Here is a 9032-nt window from a genome sequence, read left to right on the forward strand (position 1 = left end):
CAAGCATTATTCAAACATAAATTACACAATTTACCAAACGCTGCACAATTTATTAAACAACTTATAAGCTCGTAATAGTGTTTAGTTCACCAAAAACCTCATAGCTTATTACACAACTTTTATTACAGTTTTTATCCACAGTTTTTAAACTAGCATTGAAAATCACTTTAACTGCTATACCAAACGAAGCCTAGTATTTTGAATCTAGATCCTCTACTTGGAGAGGCCTTTGCCGCTCAACTAGCGGTGACCAAAGCAATGCTACAAGGAATTCCTCATATCATCTTGGAAGGGGATTCCCTCATCACCATTAATGCCATCAACAACCCTAAGCTAGTATATAGTTGATATATCAATGCTATTATGCAAAGTATCGAAGATGGCTTGGGAGGTGTTAGTAGGTCATCAGCCCAAGAGGTGGACATATATGCCAATTCCTTAGCACACACAGTACCTAAATAGGTCGCAAATGCGACATGCTTAATGGACAGTCTACAATCCAATAGGAAATCTAATCTCCTTTGATGACGTGTAAATCTTGCTTGTGTGGCAAACGTCTCAAGTTGATCCCAAATTAGGTGGATTTTATTGTTGTTGATGAAGATTCTGGATTGAAAGATAAACAAACGTAAGTTACAGAGTCTCCCTAAAGTGGTTTTGTTGGGGATGACGCTTCAATACTTAAGTTAGTAAAGTAGGAAGAGGAAAAAGTAAGAACTCCAGATCAAAACTTTTAAGAAATGCACGAAAGTTGTTATTGAATCTTTTACATGACCTGAAATAGTTCTACTTCTATTTTGAATCGGCGATATCTTCTGTTTGAATTAGAAAACCTATTCCTTTGAAGTTCTAGTTGATCTAGAAGTCAACTTCTTAGGAATTCATATTGTCTTTCGGAGATTGATATGTTCCATGCTTACCGAAATGTGCTCCTTGGTATTGAGATATGTATCTTGGAACTGCGATACACTTGATTGTGGGGATCTTTTATGTATCATCAAAGCTATGCCGAAATGTGGTTTGTCGAGGTGCATCTTTGAGTGTTTGGTTTGAGGGTGTCATGTGGCAGTTTTCGAATGGCTGGTGACTTCAGTATCATCATCCTTTCTATTTGAAAATTGAGCTTTAAGCCACCATAGTGCATGAACAACCTTTTTCTATACTAATAAAAATTTACCTTTTAAAAAAGTCATCATCTTACACAATGCATTCATTTCCTTGCAAATTGCATGGTTTATTGAAAGGGAGATTGCTGAGACTTTTGGTTTGGACTTGATAATAGATGATTTATATTGAATGAAAGATCGTCGAGCACAACTTTAGTGATTGTTTTTTGTTGTCTTGGATACTTTATGTTTTAATCTTTGATGTTTTAATGACTACATAGATATTTGCTTGTCATTGGTCATCTTTTAGTAAATTGCCCGAACCCCCTTTCAACTTTCACCTCCCTTCCATGAATTCTTGGCTCCGCCACTGTATACGAACCTTCTTTAGTAATGTCATCTTGCTATTGAACTTAATATTCTAGGATTCTAAAAGGCCAGACTTCTGTTATTGCAAACACAATATATGCACAATGTGTTTTTGTTGAAGTAGCATATTGGGTGCATTTGTTAGAGCGGTTGAATTGATTTTCAATGTTAGTGTAAAAGTTATGAAAAAAAACTGAGTTTGAAGCTATATAATATGCTGTGAGGTGTTTGGTAAACTAAAAACCAACACTAGTGAAAAATTTGTTGAATTAAAATATTATCTTAAACTTTATAATATTATATTATATGATTTCTTATAATAAACTTTGCTATTATAATATGATTTTTAATCTTAAATTTTATTTAATAAACATAATTTATTATTAAAATTAATTTCAAGTATAAATTATAAATATTTTTGTTTCAAAATTAAAATGATTATCTTAAAAATTAATAAAAATATGTTGTAAACTTATAATGTTAGAAATATTATTTACATATTATTACTGAATTAGTAATAATATAAAATGTTAAATGTAAACTTATTACATTTATTGTATATTTTTAATTTATCATATCACAAGTAAACATTACGTATAAAATTAGAAGTATTAAAAATACTAAAATAGAAATATTTTATATATGTCAAATGAAAAGTATTAAGAGAATAGTAGCAGATAAAAGTGGGGCCATGTTGTAGAGTTTAATCATTCGTGTCCCCATGTCTAATTAATTTTTTTTTTAAAAATGTCAAAACCGCTTCAAAAGCTTAGAAAAAGTTTTTTTGTGGGAGCGGATTCACTGGCATTTTGCCAGTGGATTTGCTAGCAGGAGTGCACCGTTTGGTGCAGCGGCATTGCTAGTGGAACCGTTCCGTTGCACTAAACGGAGTCATTATATGCATATGATTTTAAGATTAAGGGTGCGTTTGGTATGGGGGTAAGAATTTAGGGGTATAATTTGTTATCCATGTAAATGTTATAAGGGTAATAATAATTATGGAGAATAATTGTTACCATTGTTTGGTAAAGAAGTGTAAAATTTACCCAAGCATTCATTACCCTTGTTTGTTACGGCTATACGTTACTAGTGTAATACCATTACCCTTGTTTGTTATTATTGTAATGAACCAAACTAGAAAAAAGTAAGATCATGTTTTTTTTTTTTATTGTTACGACTATCATGTATCAAAATTTAAAAAATATAGATACATATGCATATATATATACACACACAGAGGCAGACACACACACACACACATATATATATAAAAGTTTCTAGTGTGAAATTCTTCTCGTTGGAGCTTATTTTCAATTACCATGTGTGAGAAGTTTTTTAGGGATTTAATTAAGGGGGTAATAGGTTAGAGTAAAACTGTCTATTACTTTTTATTACCCAGGTCCCCCCACCAGTAAACTTTATGTATAAAAAATAAGCTCAATTACTAAAATTTATTACAGGAGTAAAGATTATACTAACATAACAAACACAAGTAAACTTAAAATTTAATTACTCTTGTAACCATTACACCCTATTACCCCTCTACCAAACGCACCATAAGAGTGCAACTGTTGAATATTTTCTATTTCTAGTTTTACTAATTTGCATTGATTGTCAGAGTTTTAGTTTCAATTTAGAGTACTTTATGTATTTGATTGTCAGAGTCTTAATTTCTCTTAGTTTAATTATTAAACTGCTAATAGAAGAAAAAATAAAAATCATAAGACGATTACAATTTTCACAAATATGTTTCCTATGATTATAAAAAGCTAGAACCGCAATAATTGTAAATGGTCAAATCTCTACTTGTGGTTGAATTGATGTTATATCATATTACTTTTTTACACATGTTAGGAGTTTCCCAAGGAACAAGTAGTTGTTAAGATTATTGATTGAAGATTGTTCTTAGATGATAAAAATCTTGATCTTAGCAGAATAAAGAATACGGTTGGATTGAGAGAAAACTCTCGGTTTGAGAACAAAACTTGCTTTTTTGTTTAATTTGATTGATTGATTAAAAATATTAAACAACTAAATTGGCTATATATAGTCAAACACTACAAAACCTACTCCTATAATTATAGTGAATACTAGTCCTATAATTTAGCCCAATACTACGGTGACTACTAATGAAATAGGAAAACTAAACATACTCCTACTAAGCAATTAATTGCAAGTCTAACAAGTAACTGCTGTCCTAATTCTAAGAAACATTAATCTCCTAGACTTTTGGCGTTGACTTTCACAGACTCTGAAACTTGTCCTACATGACACAACTGGGCTGGGGCCATCTTCATCTTACAACGATGTGTTATGATCCTTAGTATTGAATATTCCCATTTTCATATAATTTTATTAGTTGGTTGTTAAGTCTATTACAAATGTTAATGGATGTTAGAAGTTTGGCTGAGTTGGCTAACAAAAGTTCTAACTCTGTTAGTTAAGTCAGTGTTTAGCTGACATAAGTACTCTTGTTAGTTGTATTTGGAAGTTAGTTACGAAATTAATGAACGAATTCCCTTTGCTGTTCTGTACTTCCCTCTGTATTTCTTGTGTGAGATTCATGGTTCTTCTTTCTCTCTATCATTGCTAGGTCAAGGTAGAAGGTGGTTAACAATTTGGTATCGAAGCAATTACCTGGTTAATAATTCTTCCTTTTTGTGCATGTCTAGACAGACGAGACTAGCAACTATGGGTAATCACATGTCGATGATCGAAGCAAATTTGGAGCAATTGTCTATAGCTTTTCAGAAGCTTCAATCAATGGTTAATGACAATAATTTTGATACGAAGTTGGCATCTGGAGTCGAGACATTGCATAAATAATTGTTGAAGCAAAAAGATCTAGAGCAGGGATCATTGGATGATGATGATCGATCTGAATTAGGTCTTCATCGAGTCCAAATGAGAAATGAAGGACAAGATTTCAGAGGATCTTTTTAGCGAGCTCTATGACAGAAGATAGATTTTCCAAGGTATGTTAATGGTGATGATCCTTTAGCTTGGATTCACAAGGCTAAACAATATTTTTCTTTTTACAATACTCTTGAACACCAAAAAGTAGTGGTAGCCTCTTTTAATTTGTAATGGGGGGCTTTATAGTGGTTTAGATGGCTAGACTGTTTACAAACTACTCCAAAATGGGAGGATTTTATGATTGCTTTGTGTAAAGAGTTTGGTCCATCGAAGTTTGAAGATAGTGCTGAGGCTCTCTTTAAGTTGAAACAAACAAGAAGCTTGGCTGATTATGTTAGTGAATTTAGGAGGTTGGCTAATAGGACAACAGGTATGAGTCCAGATTTACTGAAGAGTTGCTTTCTTGGTGGTGTAAAACCCGAGTTAAGATATGATGTGAAATTGTTGAAACCAAATACTACTCAAGAAGCCATTGCTATTGCTATGCAACTTGATGCTAAGCTAAACCATTTGAAGCCTAGCGTTGTCAAACCATTGCAGACTAAACCTTTAAATCCAGTTTCTGCATTTCAAGCTAATAATCCATTAACCTTCCTTCTAAAAAGTTTATACCCCCAGAAATCCCTACCAAACGTATTACTCCAGAAGAGGAACAAGAAAGGAAACAAAAAGGATTATGCTTCTATTGTGATGACAAATATATAAGGGGCCATAAGTGTGATAAGAAGCAATTGGTATTACTTGAAGTAAAATTTGATTTTGAAGATGATATAGATGACCAGAAGAATGAATGTCTTGGGGAGGCTACTGAGATAGAATTTAACTGTTAGATATGAGTAGTTGTGTTTTCTATGGAATTTCAGCTACTAATTCCATGAAGACTATGAAAGTCAAAGGTCTGTGTAAGAATCATCCAGTTATAATATTGATTGATTCAGGGAGTACTAACAATTTTGTTGATGCTAAACTATTGAAACATTTAGGGTGGCAGTGTGAAAAAACTAGGGAGTTTAAAGTGATGATTGCTGATGGGGATAAAATTAAAAGTATGGGTTGCTGTAGGGATATCCAATTGCAAATAGATACTTATGAGGGAAAAACTAGTTAGTTTTTATTACCTATAGGTGGTTGTGATGTGGTATTAAAGCAAGTCCAACGTACTACCTATTATAACTAAAATATAGTTTTAAGTAAGACTTTTCTTATTTTGTTGCTTCCAACGGATAACCAATAAACGGAACTATTTCTGATTTTCAACTTTTGCTAACCCAAATCTCTGGTACCTCTCTTCTTACCTAAATAATTTTTTAACAATTGTTTTTCTCTCTTCACTCCCTCCCTCCGTTGCAGCTCCTGCAAAAGGAAGACAGACTTATCTATTTCCATTGTAGCTCTAGCGACCAACCGAAGATCAACGTTCGCGAGGGAGACTAGCGCCGGATCTGCTTCGGTGGAGGAAGATCCATCGCCGAAGACATTCTCCAAAGACGAAACAACTCGCTGATCTCTCTTTCATAGGTACGATCTACAACTCTGTCGATGATCTTTCTTACAAGTCTGTCTTTTACCTCTCCTCATGATATTTATAGAAGTCGTTGTTTTGGGTATTTCACTTTTGTGTGGGTATTGTTTGTGAGTCTTCCAACAATCGCTTTGAATCTGTAAAGTCATATACCCATGTTTTGTTTGATGTTTTTATTTGAGTTCACCCTATTTTCTCTTCATTATCTCCTGCTTTATTGGATTATTGGGTGAGAGATTGTTAGGTCTTCAGAGAATTGTACTTCAATTTCAAAGAAATTGAAATGGGGACGCCACTGACTTTCTTACTGATTATTGCTTTGTTCATTCTTAGATATGCAAGTAATTAATGGGAATTGTGAATTTGAGGGCTTTTCTTCTTTAAATGGTAAATTAGTTAGGGAAAATTCACTTTCAAAAATTGTACACTTTAAAGTGAACAATTCTTCCCGACTCTATATTACAATGGACAATGAATTTGTAGCTTTATTCTTATGATACCAACTTATTTTGACTCTTGATAACCTGAACAATGTTCTAACCATCTTTGGATTTTTTTCCCTTTGATTCATCTTTCTTTGTCTTGGATTATTCTTTGTAGATGGATTCACAAAATAATTCTTATTACACAAGTCTTTTAAGTGGAGGATCAAGCATCGATGAAACATTTTTGGAGGATAAGTATGGTGAACCTAATGAGGATAGCCCCACTATCCCTCGAAGCACCAATACCCCTTCCAATGGTAGGAGGGGTCAATGGGGAACCAACTTTTGGTTCTACAACTTCTTTAGCAACAATGCTACTAAAATTTGATGAAGAATGTACAAAAAGAGAAACCCGATATGATCGAGCATTCTCACAACAATAAGAATTGATAGATATTGAGGAGAAAAAATATCGTCTCAAAGAAGCAATGGAAGAGGAAAGAATCATGCTTATGGACACCACTAGCATGCCTCCAGGTTTAACAACATATTACGAGCGTCGCAAGGAAGAAATATTAGCTAGACAAGGCCTTGATTGAACGCTGAACATAGTTATTTTTAGTTCTCTGTTTAACTATTTAAGTTCTAAATTAATATATATGAACAGTGGGTTTCATTAGAGAATGGATATTAAGTTATTTTTAGTTGCATTTGTTATGATAAGTTAAAGTTGAAGGTAGTTAAAAGTATTATGTTAGAAAATATTAAAATATTTGATGTGATGTTAAAATTGGGTATGTGGTTGGAAGGATGTTAGAAAACTGGTAACCTAAAATGCATTTTACTTAAAATAGGGGAAACTGTGTTACTCAAAATGAGTAACTGGGTTGGACTTGCTCTTAGGTATTCAGTGGTTCTCAATGGTGAGTCATGTGTCGTGGGATTTTCAGAATTTAACGATGTAGTTCACTACTGGTGAGAAGAAACATATGTTAAAAGGGAGAATTAAACAATCTTCCATTAATTCAAGCATATTCATTACATCATATGGAGAAGCAGTTACAAGGTACTGGTTTGGGATTATTTTTTTATTCCTAAGAAATGGTGGCTATTGGAAAGGAGAGTATTATTACTATTCATCAGACTAAGGAGTTACAACTTTTGTTGGATGAGTTTGAATCAATTTTTCAAGTTCCTACTGCATTGCCTCCACAAAGGGAACATGATCATAGAATACCTTTAATAGAGGGAGCTAAACCTACCAATAAAAGACCATACCACTATGGACCTTTACAAAAGTCTAAAATAGAGAAAGTTGTGAGTGAGCTGTTACAAGCTGGTTTCATTAGAGCCAGCCATAGTCCATTTTCCTCTCCTGTATTGTTAGTTAAAAAGAAATAAGGGACATGGAGGATGTGTATGGATTATAGAGAGCTGAATCAATTGACAATTAAGGATAAGTATCCCATACCTTTGATAGATGATCTGTTGGATGAATTGTATAGAGCAATGTGTTTCTCTAAACTAGATTTGAGGTCTGGTTACCATCAAATAAGGATTAGTGAAGATGATATTGGAAAGACAGCCTTTAGAACACATGAAGGCCATTATGAGTTCTTGGTCATGTCCTTTGGGTTAACAAATGCTCCTACAACATTCCAAGGACTTATGAATGCAATTTTTAAAGAATTTCTTAGGAAGTCTATTTTGGTTTTCTTTGATGACAAACTTGTTTATAGTCCAAGTTGGGAAAGTCATTTGTTGAATTTGAAAAGGGCTTTCAGTATATTGAAACAACATTAACTTTGGGTTAAAAGGCAAAATGTGCTTTTTGACAGCAGAAAATTGAATACTTGGGACACATAGTATCAAGGGAAGGAGTTACTGTAGATCCTACAAAAATTCAGGCTATTATTGAATGACCCTTAGCTACTAATGTAAAAGAATTGAGGGGATTCTTGAGACTTATTGGTTATTACAGAAAATTTGTTCCTAAATATGGCAAGATATGTCATGCTTTATACTAGTTGACAAAAAAGGATGCCTTTCTGTGGAATGCAAAATCTACAACAGCTTTTGATCAAATTAAGAGTACTATGGTTTCTCCCCAAGTTCTTGCTTTGCCTGATTTCCAATAATCATTTGAGATTGAATGTGACGCTTCAGGTAATGGAATAGGTGCAGTGCTTTAGCAGAAAGGAAGACTAGTGGTTTTTACTAGCCAAGCCTTTGGACCAAGAAATTTAGCTCTATCAACTTATAAAAAGGAGCTCATTGCAATAGTGCATGCTGTGAAAAATGGCAGAAGTATATTCAAGGCAATTGTTTTATCATAAAGACAGACCATCAAAGCCTCAAGTATTTTGTAAGTCAGAGGGCCAATTCACCTTTTCAACAGAAGTGGGTATCCAAATTACTGGGATTTGACTATGAAATCTAGTATAAATTTGGGAAGGATAATGTTGTGGCGGATGCTCTCTTCAGAGTGCTAGGTTTATCAATCATGCAAGAGAAGGAATGTGCTGCCATTTCATATCCATACTTAGGGGATAGATGAATTGAGAAGAAATTCAGAGAAGGATGATTGGATAATTGCAAAGTCTCAAGAGATTAAAGAAAAGGGAGATACGTTTCTAGATTGGGTTTGGGATAATGGGTTCCTCAAGTATAAAGCAAGAATAGTTTTGAGTCCTA

The 9032-nt window shown here is 33.6% G+C and overlaps 1 long non-coding RNA gene across 1 annotated transcript; it reads left to right on the forward strand.

The window, feature by feature from the left end:
• The first annotated feature begins 5645 nt into the window (after positions 1-5645).
• On the forward strand, positions 5646-8227 carry LOC120010371. The gene is made up of 2 exons (XR_005470868.1): positions 5646-5909; positions 6514-8227. It is a non-coding gene; the product is annotated as an uncharacterized LOC120010371 (long non-coding RNA).
• The last annotated feature ends 805 nt before the right edge of the window (positions 8228-9032 follow it).

Source organism: Tripterygium wilfordii, chromosome 12 (assembly GCF_013401445.1).
Source record: "Tripterygium wilfordii isolate XIE 37 chromosome 12, ASM1340144v1, whole genome shotgun sequence".
Classification (NCBI taxonomy): Eukaryota; Viridiplantae; Streptophyta; class Magnoliopsida; order Celastrales; family Celastraceae; genus Tripterygium; species Tripterygium wilfordii.